Here is an 18,111-nt window from a genome sequence, read left to right on the forward strand (position 1 = left end):
GATTTACCAGCTACGTGTATGGGTGTGTTCTTGGTAGACAACTGTCAGGAGGCTGCAAACGGAGAGTGGGTTCAGTTGCCCTCTTTGTGAACTTACGAACACCACCCTTCACTCTTGCTTCCTGCTCCTCCTCGCCTGAAATGGCTGGCCTGTGCTGTTGGTTGGTGTAAGAAAGACCCATTCAGTCTCCTCCCCTCACCACCTCCACCCTTTCTTTTTTTTTTTTTCATTCCCACATTTTATTTCTATCCATGCTCTTGAGGTTATTCACCTCTATCATGTCTGTATGACGGAAACACTGTAATAGGGTCCTATCGCATAACTCTTTACAACTCTGCTTTCAGTAACATCACACTGGTCACTTGAAACGGCCATGGTGTTAGTATTCAAAGTGGCAAACACGACAAATCAGTTCCCTCTCTTTTCCCAAACATTTACCAGCACAAAATTGGTCCCTTAGTCTAAGTGATATTTTCGTTCCTTCGTCAATATTACCCGAAGGGTAGGCCAGGTAGATTCAACGGTTAGTGACTGCAATCAAATTGCACACTTGAAAGAGAAACAGATATCCCTTTTAATGCCCCTGTATCTGAAGAGAACTGGACTTTTAGGACTAAATCACATATATACTCTGAAGAAAGCAAAAGGATACTGTTAGGGGTTACATGAAATTTGTGATGATGAACATGTGTTCAACTCAACTATATGAGCAACTTAGAATTCATAACAAGTACTTCAAGGATATCGGTTGTGCATTTACACATCAAGGAAAAGATTTATATTTGTTATTTTAATGTGACAAAGACATTATTGCAAATAGGTCAGAGGTCCACCCTTTCTTTTAATACCTGTTGCTCATACCTGTAATGGAGAAAGAAATGGCAACCCACTCCAGTGTTCTTGCCTAGAGAATCCCAGGGATGGGGGAGCCTGGTGGGCTACCATCTATGGAGTCGCACAGAGTCGGACACGACTGAAGCGATTTAGCAGCAGCATGCGTATAAACACCATTTCTCACTGCTGGTTAACCGAATGGACAAGACTCTTCCTCCCACCTCACTTCTTTCTGCCCACATCTGCTTTTCTCCCATTTCTCCTAAAAAGTACACTTTATAGATGAGCTGTACGGAAAGGTGGGAGTGAACCACAGAGAAACTTCATCAGCCGAGGCAGGAGGAGGAAAACCTGCTCCTCGCACATGCACGCGCTATCACGTTTCATCTGGGCCATTCCGATCTCATTGGAATAAATTCTAATAAACGTTCTAACACACGGCATGACCACCCCACCCCCACCCGCCCAACACACATGCAGAATTTGCTATTGGTGCTTTGTGTACACCAGAGGTCAGCAGAATCTTCCTGGGTAGTATTTTCTGATAGGATCTTTGGCTTTCTGGACCATACGGACTCTGTCACAATGAATCTACCATGTAGCCCCCAAACAGCCATAGACAGTGCACAAATGAATGGGGTAGCTGTTTCCCAAAAAAAACTTCACAAATGCTGGCGGAAGGCCCACTTTGTCCCACAGGCCGGAGTTTGCCAACCTGTCATACACAACACAAGGCATCAACACACTCAAAATCAAGAACAAGATCCCACAAGACATGTCTAAATATTAAAAAGCAAGACAACCGCGTCTTGACCTAAGGTGATCTAGCAATACAGAAACCAAACAAGAACTAGTCGGCAGTATCACAAAGAAGGCACCACACCGGCACAAGCTGTCCCATCTACTTTAAAGCGTTTGTGTAAGACATGTGGGGAATCTCCAGCCTGCCCGCATCCTGAGCCCAGGAACCACCTCAGTACCGGGACTAAAACACAGCAGACCCTTGATAAACACCTGTGGACGCAAGGAATGGTAAACCCACTGTTTGCTGGGTGGCCTGGTAACTAATGCTTACATGGGGAATCTCAGGTGTTTAGAATGCCTGTGGGGGAGGAATGTGACACTGTCTCCCTGCCCGTGCCGCACGCCGTGATCAACACTCCCTTCACACGTGCCCCGACAGGAGCCTCCACGCGTTCTTGTCAGCTTCCCTCCACAGACAGAGCCGTAGGCAAAAGAGCATTTGACAAATACATTCCGTTTTGAGGATGACCAGCCTAGAACGCTGGACCGTTGCCATGGCTGCAGTCGGTTCTCTGCTGTGTGTCTACAGCGAAGAACAGGAGAGCAGACCTCTGGAAATGTTTAAGCGCAGTAGCGATGCTGAAACGCATACGGTCAGCCGTCACTGACGACACTCAGAGCCCCGAGTCGTCATCACGCCTTCCCACTCTGTCCCTCTCCTGGGGGAATGGCCTGGCTGATCAGGAGAGGGCATGTGGAGGGGACGGGTGTCTGGGGGTCACTGATGCTCACAGGCCGCTCAAGCCCCGGGACAGCAGGAGAGATGGGTGGGCCAGGCTGGCGACCATGAGCACAGCTGCAGGAGGCCAACCACGCCCCTGAGGCGGGACGTCCACGGGGATGGCTACACGTCTGCACGCTGACTCCCGAGGAAGCAAGGGGAAGAGGAAAGCCCCGGAGTCCCCCTGAAGCCGTCAGACACACCATCCATGGGGATACCACAGACATCCTGTCGGGAGGGTGTTCCAAGATGGCAGCGCAGAACCCAGCCCCAGAAGAGAGGGTGACTGGTAGAGGGCGGGGAAGAAGGAAATCCCTGTATTTCATAGGAGACCCTGAGAATGACCTGGTGTTTATACACTGTGAGCTGCTACTGCTGAGTATATCTGGAAGGAATATTTGCTAGTTCTTTGGATTCAACTCAAAAGCATAAGCACTCTCGGAAGAAAACATTTTAAGAAATACAACTGCTTCAGAAGTCTTTACATACTTGGTGTTGGCGACCCAGCAGCGAGGCCTCTGCACTTGGTCCCTGCCTGCTGGACCTCGTGAAGGTGGTCATGGCTTTGAAACCTAAGTATGAACCAGGGTTCCACCCATCAGAGTGCCTGCAGTTTAGTTAAGGAAAGTGGATGTTTCTGTTAAAAAGCAGAAGTGAAGAAAGCAGCTAGGCTGTGTCAAGGGAGTGAGAGTCAGGTCAACGTCGGACGTGACTGCGGGGGCTGTGAGTGGCTGGTGTCCTCTTCCTGGAAGGCCTGGGTCTCGGGGAAGGTTTGCACTCGGCCACACGAGGGGTCAGCGTGAGGGCTACTGAGCAGGCGGAAACCAGAGTGGTCCGAGCCGGGGAAGAGAGCAGATGGACTGTGCTGGGCCCGCGTGCGATGCTGGCTGGACAGCTGGACTGGAAGGCAGGGAGGGAGCAGGGACTGCAGGAGTGAGGAAGGGCAGAAAGTGACCTGGAGCCCCCGCCTGGTGAGGCGCTGGGGCGAAGCTGAGCACAGTCACCACTGCCTGACGCACAGAGGAACCTGCAACTGTTGAAAACGGCCAGAGGATTCACCTCAAACCTGACTCTCAGGTCTTTCATATGTGCATTGGCTTAGCGAATCCTCCACCAAAATAGAAAACAGCTTTCCAAACAAAATCCACATTAAACAGGCCTTCAGAAGAATACAGAAAATCGAAGCAAAGTCTGCCCGTACCTTAAAGAACAGTTTCTTATTCTAAAGAGCAAGTGACCAAACAACTATAGATGTGAAAGAGACTTTGTTCACAGTGGATTCCTACCTTCTTCTGTGGGGTGTGTGATGTGATCCTGTGACTCCTAAGCAATGGTTTCAGAAAGGCCTCTGACAAATGCAAAATACACAGACCCCGTCCAACAACCGATTACTGAAAAGACCACTGATGATCTCTGTGCCTGGCACAGGGCTGAGTGCCGAGGGTCTAGAGGTAAGACGGCAAGGCCCCTCTATTCCCAAGGGGCAGGAGTGCCAGGAATGGGGCCGCAGGGCATGGCTCTGCCCTTCCGTGGAGCCCACTGCAGTCTCAGCTCCAAGTGCTCGGTGCCCAGTGAGTGTCTGCTGCAACGGTGAACGGGCTCCACTGGCCCTCAGGCGGCTGCTACTGGCATCTGTGCTCCTCCCCTCAAGGTCAAGAGATGCACTCTGACATTGTTTGCTTTCGCTTTCTCTGTGCTTCTGTACATGGGCTCCCTGTACTCCCGGGGATGAAGACCCTGTCCAAGGGCTACATAAAGCCACAGACAAAAACAACACATCTGATTAGAATCTCCATCTTAGTCAATGGTAAACGATTGAAAATACATTAGCCTCAAAATATGCCCTGGAGCAGAACATGAAATTGAATCAGATTTAAAGGTAAAACCCCATGATTTTACAGAAATGTCATCCTTTCTTCAGGTCACTTTGGACCCTGTGCCTGGATCCTAGTGATGAGTCTTCATTCTCTATCTCATGAGAGTCTTCAGTGCAAACGGAGGGACAGGATTTCCTGTTTTAGACACTTCCTGGTGACCACCTTCAAGCTTCTCCCTTATAGCACTCTTCTAACATTTACATCTAACAGTAAGAAGCAGAGTTGGGGGCGCCACTAAAACCCCAAACAAGGGAACCTGAGTGCTCTGGCCACTGGGTGTCATTAGCTTTTCTGCCCTGACATGGGTATGTACCAAAAATTTGAGATCCTCAGTGTAGCCAGTATTTTACTTACATAATCATACTGGCTGTTAAGTCAAATCTCAAATTACCAACAAGTATCTAGTAGTTTAAGTTAGCTATCCTGGCCAAACTGTGCTCTCCATTTCTACTGGGTTTTACATCCTGTGTGGTAGGGTAAATTCCAATGCAATGTGAAGGCTCCTCACCAGCACGACTTGGCCACACAGAGATCTGAATCTCTACAGGAAAAATCCTAAGACTATCCCAGCCTTAGCAGAGGAGCAGAGAGAGAAGTGACTTTCAATCTAGCTCAGACTTTCACAGCAAATGCTGAGCTGGTTAGAGCGCTCAGTGACTCCTATGAAGTGCGCACCCCTGCCTCTCCAGCCAGCCAGACTCTGAAGGTCTCTGAACGTTTGCAAAACTCCCACCTTCATGTCAATTCCAGGTCAAAAACATGTCTCAGTGTCCCAGCTTCCCCTGAATTTTTGAGAAAGTCATCTCCAGCGAAGACATGTTGTTTATGCATGAACTCATCCTGGCGGGGGTGTGTGTGTGTGTGTGTGTGGTCAGGAGGGGGCTGGCTGAGGCCTGGTGTCTCCACCGCCTGTCGGCCGGCCACATCTGTCGCCCCGGGTCTGGGCGCCCCTCCGTGCCTCCCTCGCCCTCCTTGCTGCTGGCACCTCACATACCAATGTCCTTAGGCAGTGTCTGCCCCAGTCCTCCAATCCAGCCAGCGCGGTTCCCGTCACAGCAAGCACTTCCTCTGTCAGAGCAGACAAACCGACCCAAGCCACAGCCGGAAGCACGCTGACCACAAGTGCTAAGGTTCTGGTTAGTTCTTTTCTAGGTAAAGTTGGAAAAGTCCCTGCAAAGCAAACACTGAAGTTTTAGACATGGGGGCGGCACTGACCTCTTGAAACGTTCTTGACTGGAAAGAGGGAGGGTGTGTGAGAGAGAGAGAGAGAGAGAAACAGAGAGAGAGAGAGAGAGAAAGAGAGGAGGAGAGGAAGTTGGATTGTATGATGCAAATGCTAATCATTCTGAGAAGTGTGTTTTTTTTTTCTCCCTCTTCCCAGGTTCAACTGAAGAGGCAGTTCTAAGAAAGACAGCTGAGATCATCAGTTACCTCCTCAGAGAAAGTCCACTGGTGGTAGAGTTTTGTTTACCATGTAAACAACGCAGCATTTATGGCTAAACCCCTTATTCTTTCACAGGCAGACTAAAGAATTGCGAGTTTTTTTTTTTTTGGTGGGGTCATGAGGATAAAAGACTGAAGATCGGTCCTGGGAAGATAGACCTGTAAGCCACAGAGTCTCCTCTACCCTTCAGAATCCCCTTGGGAAGATTCAGGCGTGCAGAGATGGTCCTTTCCAAGCAAATGTCATAGGCACTGCACCTTCTCTTACCAAGCAAGACAGACTGGATTTCCCAGAGTGCCTGGGGATGATGAGAGTGACCCCGAGAGGGGCGGGGCAGCCTGGAAACAGACTCTTGGCTTCATGTATCCAAAGCCCCCAGAAAATGCCTGGAAGAGGATGGAGGAGGAAGACCAAAGATAATCCTTAACTCTTCTACAGCAGGAATATATACACTCAATAAACTTTAAATGTTTGCCTCTCTTGTGAGCGAAGGTGATTGTGTGTGTGCTCAGCTATGTCCTATTCTTTGCGACCCCTGTGGACTGTAGTCCACAAAGCTCCTCTGTCCATGGGATTCTCCAGGCAAGAATACTGGAGTGGGTTGCCATTCCCTTCTCCCGGGGATCTTCCTGACCAAGGGATAGAACCTGAGTCTCCTGCATTGGCAGGTGAATTCTTTACCACTGCACGACCTAGGAAGCCCAAGTTAAGGTGATTATGTGTGTTAAAGAGGAAGAAAATAATCTTCAGCGCTCTCTTTCCTAAGATCAGAGAAAACAAACACACACCACAATTTCTTACTTTGGGTGAAAAACAATGATAATGATCGCTATGCTCAATGACTCCAAAATTGCCACTTACAGTATCTATTATACATTTAAAAAGACACACACAAAAAAACACAAACAATGAATCCCAAAGGTAAAAAAAAAAGTGGCGGTTGGGGGCGGTAGGGATGAATAGACAGAGCACAACAGAAGCACAAACCCTGGTGTAAACTGCCGTCTTTAACTAATAATTACTGTATATTAGTTTATCAATTGTAGTAACTACATCACAGTAAACAAAATTACTAAGAGGGGAACTAGCAGGCAAGGTAAGGAGAAGGGGGCACATGAGAACTCGGGACTTTTTGTTCAGCAGTTCTGTAAACCTAAAACTGCTATAAAAAAGTAAAATCTCTTAAAAAAAAAAAAAAAGGATCCCACACCTGGAATTTGTTGGTGGTGGTTTAGTCGCTAAGTGGTGTCCAACCGTTGGGACCCCATGGACTGCAGCCCACCAGGCTCCCCTATCCCTCCAGGCAAGAATACTGAAGTGGGTTGCTATTTCCTCCTCCAGGGCATCTTCCCAACTCAGGAACTGAACCCAGGTTTCCTGCACTGCAGGCAGGTTCTTTACCAACTGAGCTACGAGGGAAGCCAGACCCTAATTCAGGGATCCAGGTCCCTGTATGTCAGAGTGTCAACGAGAAGAGACGTGTCCTGGAGTCAGGAACTGAAGCTCAGAGGCCCAGAGCGTTCACAGCGAGCTGGGCGAGTCAGCCAACCAACCCGGGTCTCTGCTTCCCCTTTTTTTTTTTGAAAGCTACTTCACAGGGTTAATGTGAGAATCAAACGGCTGCAGGAATGTGTCTGTCAACTGGAGAGTACGATGCAGAAGTACTGCAGGTCAGCGTCAGCAGCCCCAGGCCGCAGAGTGGTCTGTCGTCCGAGATGCTGACTCCAGGTGGAGCGCTCCCATCCCACCTGAGTGAATTCTTCCTTTCCCAGAGTTCAGACGCACGGATTTCTCTCTTCCTGCAGGAGCCACGTGAAGGGCGCCCAGGCCGGCCCCGAGTTCAGGCATGAGCCCGGTCTGCGCTCGTCTCAGCCGACATCACCCAGACAGGCCCTGTTATATAATCTTCAGCTGGGCTGGAATGACCACTCACCCTTCCCAGACGTGGTTAATAGTTGTTCTTGGACAGAGTAACAGAGCCAGGCCCTCGCCAGAGCGAGGACCGCACCCATTTCTGATGAAATCCCTAGGCAAGGCCAGCTGCAGAGCCACCGTTCTGTCACTGTCGACCCTCAGGTGAAGGGATGCTGGGCCTGCACTGGGGCCTCGAGACAGCAGCGCCCAGGAGTCAGAGAGGCACCGCTGGGCCCTGGGTATCCGGGCTGCCGGGTGGAGGGAGCCCAGGATTACAGAGGAAGGGAGAAAGGTCAGGGTGGGGGTGAGGGGGGGCGGCGCTGGGCAGGGCAGGGCAGGGCAGGCCGGCTGGAGATTCCTCAGGAAGAACCTCCAGGCGAGCCCGCCCTCCTCCCCGGCTGGCTCAGGACATTCTGCTCAGGCAGCCTCCCCGGCCCATCCAGTTAGCTATGCAATCCACCAGAAGGTTCCTTGTGGTCACGCACAGCGTTTTGCCAATTGTTCTTGGTTTTTCTTCTACTCCCTTTTGGATCCCATGAGTTTAAACTTTGGTCTCTTTTTTATACAACAATGGTTTTGTTGTTGTTGTTGGTTTGTTTTTAGCCTACTTAAGAGGCTTTCCAAAGTTCTTTGCTATTGTCTCAGGGCAAAATACTTGGTGTTTGTCTTTGAACACACGCCCTATGCACACCCGCGTGCCTCCCTGCCCCGCTGTTTCACCTGTAGCTGTGTCGCTGTCGGGCAGCATGTGCCAGGCGGCTCCTCTGGACCGAAGGCCAGCCGTGAGGATCAGGTGATGGGAAGATGACCGTATGGCTTCAGTGAGAGCTCAGGGCAGGCCGCCAGCATCACCCTGACCTGACAGGGGTTTCGAAGCAAGGTGCCCACAGCCTGAACACTTCTGGGAGGGAGAGAGGATCTGCCGAGCATAGAGTCTCCAAATTCCTCCCTCCTTTCCAGCCGCCCCATGTTACCAACTTGCCCCCTTGCACTCTTAGCCCAAAGCTCACTGCTGAGTCCATGCGGGTCTCCCGTCTCCCTCCTGACACCCACGTCCACTCCTGACACAGACCCTCGGGAGTTGTTTGAGAGTGGAATTATGGAGCTAAAGATGGTCCAAGAGACCCTCTGATTCAGCCTCCTCATTTTCTAGGTGGTAACATGGGGGCCCTGCAGAAAAGCAGGTTTGTGAAAGGTGACGCCACGAGCTTGGTCCACGTGCATAATCTTTAACTATGAACGGCCGTACCTAACTGCTAGGATCTTTTCCTCATTCTCATATTCCCAGACGCGTGCTACTAGACTTCCTTCAGAAGAGATACATGTTAAAGAATCCTGAATACTTGTACGTGATAAAAATAAACTCAGAACATCTTCGTAAAGGCCAGGGGGTCACGCGCCTCTTGGCTGTGTCCAGCTCTGTCAGACACTGTCCGTGTTCCGAGCAGAGGAGAGATGAAAGAGTGAAGGGTGGGGAGTCAGCGGGTGGACATGGAGCCTGGGGCTGAGGGGTCAGGAGCGTGGCCCAGTGGGGGCTGCAGTGGGCAGAGGCACAGGAGGTGAGTCCAAGGAATGGAAGGGAGAAAAATGTGTTCTTGGGAGTTTAGAACATCTGCTGAGTTGGGGGAAATGAGGGTGTAAACAAACATCTTATACACACATACAAACCTGTACAAACATGTAAATCGCTGCATTCGCCCCTGGACTAATGAACCAAGGGGGAGACGCGATCACAGGTGCTGGACCCACCACGTGCCAGGCGCACCCTCAGGGGACCCGGGCCCCGGGACCCGCCTGGGCGGCCGAGCTCCTTTGGAGTGGATAACAGCTTAGCTCCCCTAACGGTGACACGCAGTGCTGAGCACTCCTCGGCGGAGGTGAGAACACGGGGAACTCCGAGCAGACGGCTGGGAGGTCCCTGTAGACCCATCTCCCAGCGCCCGAGTGCCTCCGAAGGGAAGGAAACTGCCTGTGAAGCGCGCTCAGGCGAGGGTGGCTTCATACGCTCCAGATCATCGGAGGGCAGGACGGGGCGTGAGCCCGGGTGTGGAAACTTAAGCTGAGCAACTGCTCCGTGCAGCTGCCGCGGACACGAACCGAAGCTCCGGTGCCGAGGGTGGGGGTGAGAGTGTGCCTGGCCGGCCGGGAGGCGCATCCATGATGCTGACACACTCTTTCCAGCCACCCGCAGGCGAGTGCCAAATCCCTGCGCGCTTCTCCCTCACTCTGACATGCTTGAACTCGGCCTCGGTGTCAGCTAACTTCAGAGAGCTTTGTGAGCTGGCTCAGAGGCCAGCACCGGCTGTATCCTCACCCGCCCGCCGCTGAGCGCTTATGGAGCCTGGGCAGCATCTTAAGCAAGGCCGCAGCCTCCCAAAGTGAGGAGGAGGTGGTGCGGTGCTGTTTCTCATAATAGGGCAGGGTGCATTCCCAGAAAATACCCTGGGAAAGAAGAGCTGACAGCATGGCTGACACTGAAATATCTCCATCTCGGGGACTTATCACCCCACCCCACCCTCACCCCACGCTTACCCTTTCTCCCAGCATCCTCTCTGGAAATCTAGGTCAAAGTCCAAGCCCATTACTTCACATCTGCGTGGAAGCAGAGGGTTTCCACGCCACTTTTGCAGTAGCCACGGCCTGCCTGCCAGACTCATCTACATGATGCAGAGAGGGGGCAGAAGGGGAGGTTGCATCGTTAGGTGCACACCCCTCCGTTTGCACCCTAAGTCCTATCTGTGAGGGACTCCCTTGAACTAAGACCCCTCGTGATGACCATGTGAATTTCTGTGTTCACTTCTCTGCTCACGGTGCCGCCGTCACCACCCTGCCCCTGTAGCTCCTTTTTATTGTTGTTTAGCTGCTGCGCGGGTATGTGCTCAAGTCGCTCAGTCGCATCTGACTCTTTGTGACGCCATGGACTATACCCTGCCAGGCTCCTCTGTCCATGGAATTATCCAGGCAAGAATGCTGGAGTGGGTTGCCATTCCCTTCTCCAGCAGATCTTCCTGATCCAGGGATCAAACCCGTGTCTCCTGCATTGCAGGCAGCTTCTTTACCGACTGAGCCATCAGGAAAGTCCTACGTAGATGTGCAGGGCCTGACTTTGATCTGACTATGGTCCACACGCAACTCTCAGCCTCCACTTCCGTCCTGAGTTACACCCCCACCCCGCCCCGCCCCACTCCCCGATTCCACGGACCACCTGGGGGGCAGGAAGCTGCAGTGCTCGTTTGGGGAGCGCCTATGGGTGGGTTCTAAAGCACCAGGCTGTGTCTTGGGTCAGGAAAGGAGCAAGACTCCAGTCGATGTCCCTTTTAAGCAGAAGGCAGTGACAGGTACTCAGTTCCCGTCTTGATCTTTAGCCCCTGCTAACACACTGCTTTCTGTCTGCGCTTGCTTCCTGTCTTTTCTTATCAAATACAGATAAGCACGCATGCTAAAGCCAGACCTCCTCCTGCGTGTGACTCGTCTTAGTGTGTTTCCTCATAGTAGATGTTTAGTGGTGCTTACTTTGCTAATAGAACTTATCTGCTTGGAAAGTTGACCCAGGAGCTTATTTTCAGGCAAAAAAAAAAAAGTTTCCCTTATGTGACTTTTTTGCATGCAAATTTCTAAGGGCTTTCACCAGAGCATTTTCTGGGAATGCACTCTCCCCTCTTATGCATAAACCACACAACCCCACCATCTTCTAAGTGTACCCCTCTGACTGCCACCACGATACTTTTAACTTGGAAAATCGCTTTGTTTTTATGTCCCTGTATTGTGAGTCTCTGAGGAGGTCAAGTGAACTAATAAAAGATGGAACAAGCTGGAAAATATCCAGTGGATTAGTGTGTGTGTTGGTGGGGGTGGAGGCGGGTGGGTGGGCAGCGGGAGAAGGCTGTCTACTCTGTGAGAAAAAGTCAGCACCAGGCTTAAGGGATGATGGATCAGACGCTCCAGTGTTTAATTATCAGGGAGTTATAACCATTCGGATGAGTCACCTGGGTGTGGGAGCCCAAGTCTGACTGCGGCTCTGGTGAACCGGCCTTCCCCTTTAACTTACCACTCTCTCTCCCCAAATATGGTCACCAAAGGAAATTTCATCCCCCATTCCTAGCTGAGGGCAATGAAGTTTATCAGATTATCACACATCTAAATCAACATCTACTTCAGATACTCCCTTTGTAAGAGCCTTTCCCTCGAGATCGGTGGATCCAGCGGCAGCTCAGGGAATTAACCCCACCGTGTCACTGGTGCTGTTCTCTAGGGGATCCTCCTTCCTGCTCCTCCTCCTATCCCTTTCTATGGGCTTTGCCTCCTCTGAAGGCAGTTAATTCAGGGGAGGAGGGAGATGAGCCAGTCCTCCTCAGGAAAACCCCTCGCAGGCCAGCCGGACCGTGGCCAGCTTCTCGACACACAGACACGGAGGCGCGTGTGCAAACACAGAAGGAGCCACTGCACATGTCAAGACACCTCCAGGGTGGCCGCTCGGCGGCGGACCTGCATGTGAACCCTGGCCCAGGCACCGCCCAGCCCTGTGACCCTGGAGAAGTGGCTCAGCCTTCCGGGGCTTTATTTAGGTTCCTGCCTGGGAGATGGCACCTGGGAGATGGTGACGGTGCCACCTGCAATGCTGCTACGGAGACCAAGCAAGATCCTGCACTCGAAGCACTGATTTCCGTACCTACTCAGTAAAACAAGACCTGTGACAAGGGTATGACCCAGTGTGCCCGGGTCAGGGCATAGTACAACACAGCCTGCTCCCTCTGCAGTGGGATCAGGCTGGCATGGAAGGAGGTTTTCCATTCCGTCCCCCTGTCAGTTCACACACTGTCCCAGCGGAGAGGAGGGGGCCAGAGCAGCCCCTGGGAATGGGGGTACGCAGCACTCCACCTGGCCACTCTGTCTTTAACTGCAATTAACTCAAAACACACCTCTGCAAACACACCTTAGGTTGACAAGGTAGAATTCCAAGCTTCATAAGGGAAATCTCTATTTCATTAGCAAAATATATACATGCCTTCTATTTCAGTTAGCATTTGGTCTTCTTTACCAACCTTCCCTCTTAAGGCTTTTTGAGTTTCTAACTTGAAAAGAGTTAACTTAAGTCAGCCTACCAAGGACTGAGCTCTTCTCCTGAGCTTCACTGTCACGGAAAATTGGGCTCCTGGGTCCTTGAGGGGAATCACATATTTGATCTTTGACCTACAATGCACCCACTGTGCAGTACTGAAATTCCTTCAGGCAGAGATACTCACAACTAACTTCCTACTTATTCGGGTTAAATACATCCGACTGCGTGGCCAATCAAACCATCATATACAGACATACACACATTTTCATATCAGCTGGCACCAGAGAAAAAGTAACATCTCTCAAACAAGGGCATGTGGTATATAAAGTCTCATGAAAACTGAAGTGTAGGGCAGGGTTAAAAAAACAGTCTGCTTATTACAAGGGCTATCACCAAAACTCTACGTGGTAGCACCAAACTTCAAGTTCATGCAGGGAGAAGGGAACTCAGGGTTTTTTCCTCCTGCCTTGAACTGCCAGGGCTAAGTGAGGTCACCCTGTAATCACATTTCTTTGAAAGTTCAGCCCTGTCTGGGGCCTGAGTCAACGAATCTGAGACCAAATCTGCAGTACTCCGGGTGGCGCTGGGAGTCACAGCCGAGGCTGAGCGCCCCGCAGCCACCAGCTGCCAGCACCGCCGCCCATTGTGTGTGCAGAGTCGGCACACAAACCCACAGCGAACCTGGTGTCCATGCTGGTGACAGAACCTCACACACAGGCTGCAGGGCCCACTCCCCACGGTGCCGGGGCCCCTGGTCCTGGGCAGTGAGCCTGAGTGGAGGACAGCCCTAAATACACAGAGCGAAGTCACAAGTACCCGTGACCCACTCCACAGACAGACAGTGACAATGTCAATCTTGTCCTGCCTCAATGTTTAAGGGCTTCCCTAGTGACTCAGACGGGTACAGAATCTGCCTGCAATGCAAAAGACCCAGGTTCGATCCCTGGGTCGGGAAGACCCCCTGGAGAAGGGAATGGCAACCTACTCCAGTACTCTTGCCTGGAGAATCCCATGGACAGAGGAGCCTGGCGGGCTACAGTCCGTGGGGTCACAAAGAGTCAGACATGTCTGAAGGACTAACACTTTCTTCTCACTTTCAACAGCTTTAAATTTAAGAGAGAGAAGCCACAGGAATTTCCCATGAGAGGAGGTCCTCAGAGTCAAGATGCCCACTCTGACTTTCCTTAGCAACTGTGTGCCGACAGCCACAGGACCGCACGCTTCCGGGCACCCAGGAGAAGCCAGCACGGCAGCCCCCTGCTTACCACCCGGTCATGGCTCCTCTGGCCCTTCCATCTCTCACTGCCTCCGTGCCCCAGCACTTACCACTCCACCCCAGGGCCCACATATTCCCCTCCTTTCCACCACCCCAAGGACACATGAAGGGGTATTAACCCCGATCCACAGCCGGCAACTCTGATCAGGGACGTTCCGTGACTTGCCTGGGGTTACCTGGCTCGGATGGGCCAGAGCCAAAACTCACACCTTCGCTTCTCTGCCTGTGGATCCCACTCTTGGGTATGACAGCTTCACGGGGGGCAGCAGCCTGACCCTGGCTTTGCAAGGAATGTTTCATCTCCAGTGAAAGGAAAGGGGACGATTAGGAGGAGAGGGAGATGGTGTCCTGTTATGTTTGGATGAGAATTAATTTGTGGGTGAACATCTGGCTGCAAAGTCCCCAACTGTGAGGCAGAGCATCCGATGTGCCTTCTTCTCCGGACGCATCTGTTTCTAGAAAGACGACGTCCTGGCTCCCTGACCGCCGGCTGGTTCTCGCGGGAACCGCAGCCTCAGGACCCTTTCAGAGTCAGCTTGTCTCCTTAGAACCCTTCTCCCATCAGAGTCCCTGGTGGGTTCCACGAAGCACTTGCTGAGTTTTGAGGTGAAAACCTGTTTGCCATCCCTGACACTCTATCTGCAAAGTGGCTGTTTTCGGGGCGTCTGGGAAGCTCCCCCACCTTCCAAGTGACCCCGGGGGACCTTTCCCACTTGGTTCTGCCAGGCGGTCCTTTGGCAGCTGTGATGACCCCGTTCTTTAGAAGTCTCTGGGATCTTAATCAACGGGCTAAGGAGAACTGAGGAAGGCAACACCCCCAGCCTCCAGCCACGAAGCAAGAGGTGGTTTTCCTGAGGAGTCCTGGGACCTGATGGGAGCCACAGGGCCCCTGGACGACTTCTCCTTTCATCTCTGACACTGCTCATCCACTGCCCTTCTCCCTCCTCAACGCTGGAGTCCTCTCAGCCTCCCAGCATTGGTCTCCTTGAGAGGTCTCCGGACTTCTCCTCCCAGACAGACACCCGCCTCCTGAGAAAGGATGCTGAGAGGACCGCCCCCCACCCCCCACCGGCTGCGGTGCCTCTGCAGCCTCTCAGCAGGCTCACAGTGGGGGCTGGTTGCCTGTTCCACGCGGCTTGAGCTCCCCGGGGCTGGTGGCCTCCCACAGAGCGACTCGGCTGGGCACCCCCAGTTTCCAGCCTGCGGGGGCTGGTGCTCTCCAGGGAGCCCCCAGCAGGGATTCACGTGGCTTTAGAGCCAGACTCTGCCAGGAATGGTGTTGGCAAAAACGCACTGCCTTGTAGCTGGTGGATCTAACACTTCATGGGCCCTCTGCTAGCGCATGAGACAGACATCTGGTTTCTCAGCAACTCGGACACTGAGGTAAGAATTCCTTGATGCAAAGATTTGTAGAAGCTGTGACAAGAAGTTCTCCCACCAAGAATGGCATGGCTGGGAAAGCTCAGTGAATGCAGGGGCTCTGGGCAGGCAGGGGAGCTGGCTGGGGGTGACTCCTGGCCTTTAATCCTCGTCAGGTGACTGCTCACAAGGCTCCTGCTAAGTCTTTATGATCAAGACAGAAACCCAAAAGCACTGTGGAGTTTTCCGTGACTGTAAAGTAAGGTGATTAACAGGAAACTTCAAAACTGGCCCCCAAAAGATTTAAAGATGGGGCACATTCGAACAGTTTATAGAGAGAAGCAGATACAGTGGGGCGGGAGAGAAAAGGAAGATGTGAACAGGGTGAAAACTACAAGCCACCTCTTCTAAACATGAAGGAATTGAATGCGAACGCAGGCTGCTATACACAATACAGATAGGTCTGTGTTAGCATGAACGTTCAAAGATGGTTTAACTCAGTACTATCAACACCAGGAGGAAAAGAAAGGACCGGAAGACCTTTCAGTTCATGTGTCCCGAGCCTGGAAACCTGACCTGTGAACATCTGCGCCAGCAACCACCACAATGTCCAGTCTCCATAAGAACAGACCCTGCTTCCGCCTGGCCCAGAGCTGCCAGCAGCCTTGCCATGTTCACCCAACGTGGAGGTTACGGAGTACAGTCCATTAAACCTGGGCCTGCATCCCAGCTCAGCCGCTGAGCGCTATCTGGGCAACTGACTTAACCCTAAGCCCAAGTTTCATCTCTAGAAGAGGACACTCACCAACCTTGTGTCTTTTTATCCTCCTCCTTCTCTAACTTTTTCTCCTTCCCTTCTCCTGCTCTAATCACTCTGTCTCTTTACCCTTCTCTCTCTCTTTAATTTGGTTGTGACAGGTGGCTTGTGGGATCTTAGTTCCCCGACCAGGGATCGAACCCGCACTCAAAGCAGCGGAAGCACGGAGTCCTAATCACTGGACCACCAGGGAAGTCCATACCCTCCTCTCTTTCAAAACCTTTAAGACAGTCATCTCTGGGGTGAAACTCCATCTTTTTCTCCTCATCCCCAGAGTTCACCCTTCCTGGCTCCCCACTTTGGTAGTTTTCTTTATTAAACGCGTAAAAGATACGGGAGAGGTTCAGAGACCACAGACGGCTCAACCCATAGAAGAAGGAATACTTCTCCTCAGCACTCACAGAACCAGCTTGGAGGATGATTTCTTACAGTAGTGTCTATTTTGTCTCTTCTGTTGAACTCTTATTATTCAGAGTGTGGTTCACGGACCAGCAGCTCTGGCATCCCCTGGACGCTGGTTGGAAATGCAGAATCTCAAGTTCTGCTAGTGCCTGCTGAATCAAAAGCTGAATTCTAACCAGCTCTCGGTATGACTCATGTGTACACTGAACTATGAGAAGCACACAGTTAGACTTCAGGGCCTCCTGGGGACGGCATCCCCAGGAAGCCCCCCAGAACCTGGGTGCTGAAGAACTAGGGCCATGTGAGTGCTGGCCTGTCCACGCCCACTGCCAGTGAGCAATCCTCAGCTGGGGTTTCTTTATATACAGAGCATTATGACTGCATCTGCATAAGAAACACACAAAGGCTCAAAAGAATTCACCTGCCAATGCAGGAGATGTGGGTTCATCTCTGGGTAGGGACGGAAGATCCCCTGGAAGAGGGCATGGCAACCCACTCCAGTATTCTTGCCTGGAGAACCCCATGGACAGAGGAGCCTGGGGGCTACAGTTCATGGGGTCGTCAAGAGCCGGACACAGCTGACCACAGCACAGTGCCATACACATAATGGGGCAGAGGGCTGTAGTCCTCGGCAGCATGAAGGGCATCAGTGAACTGCGTGGTCTTCATCCACAGCTGATGGCTCTCCTCCGCAGAGCGAGCGGCGTAAACCACAGAGCCCCTAAACTTAACACTGCATGCCTCCTTTGCTTGACCATACACCCCTGAATGTTTTAATGAAGTTCAGAACCACGGGTATGAAAGGACAGCTGGCCTGGGAGCCCCAGAGCATGTGTTTGGCACCTCCACAGTGTCCGGCCTGGGAAAAGCGTTCTGCATACCTGCTTGGCTTCCCCCTTCCTGGGACCCAGGACCCATCAGCAAGAAGATTAATTTGGGATTGATTTGGGACTCAAATTCCTCCATCACATGATCCCTCCCTGATGATGAGCAGAGCGTCTCCCAGAAAGGTGAGACTGAGGCCAAATGGACCAACCAGGCTGAACGCCATAGAGTGATCATTTTAAAAACATACCACTTAGAGACCAGGTCTTATATAAGGAGAAAAAACAGACAAGGCTCCATCATCAAGAGAAGAGGCCAAGTGGGCGTCCCTGCTGGTCCAGAGGTTAAGAACACACCTGCCAATGCAGGGGACACGGATTCAATGCCTGGTCAAGGGAAGATCCAACACGCGGAGGGGCAACGAAGCCTGGGTGCCAACTACTGAGCCACACGCCCAGAGACTGCGCACCACAACAGGAGAAGCCTGAGCACTGCAACAGGAGTAGCATCTGCTTGCCACAACTAGAGAAAAGCCCAAGCAGCAACGAAGACTCAGTACAGTGAAAAATAAATACGTATCAAAAATAAAGGGGGAAAAAAAGGCCAAGTACATAGACATGGAAGGCAGGCTACTGCATGAGATAAAACGGAAAACCCTGGTCCTATTAGGTAGCCACGTGCTCATCTCTCTGAGCCTCAGTACTTCCTCCTTTAAAATGGAGATGCCACCCCATCTGGGGCTTCTTAAATGTGAAGACACATGGAGTTCTAGAGCCTGA

At 51.8% G+C, this 18,111-nt stretch overlaps 1 protein-coding gene and 1 long non-coding RNA gene across 10 annotated transcripts in view; one reads left to right on the forward strand and one right to left on the reverse strand.

Moving 5' to 3' along the window:
* The window catches only part of LOC122682598, a 46,902-nt gene extending 40,716 nt beyond the window's left edge, over nucleotides 1-6,186 (forward strand). For all 3 annotated transcript variants that reach the window (XR_006337429.1, XR_006337430.1, XR_006337431.1), the window contains exon 4: nucleotides 5,618-6,186. This is a non-coding gene — a long non-coding RNA (uncharacterized LOC122682598). The remainder of the gene's footprint in view (nucleotides 1-5,617) is intronic.
* Nucleotides 1-18,111, reverse strand: part of ITPR1 (inositol 1,4,5-trisphosphate receptor type 1) — a 345,839-nt gene that overhangs the window by 11,171 nt on the left and 316,557 nt on the right. The window lies entirely within an intron of this gene.

Source organism: Cervus elaphus, chromosome 24 (assembly GCF_910594005.1).
Source record: "Cervus elaphus chromosome 24, mCerEla1.1, whole genome shotgun sequence".
Lineage (NCBI taxonomy): Eukaryota > Metazoa > Chordata > Mammalia > Artiodactyla > Cervidae > Cervus > Cervus elaphus.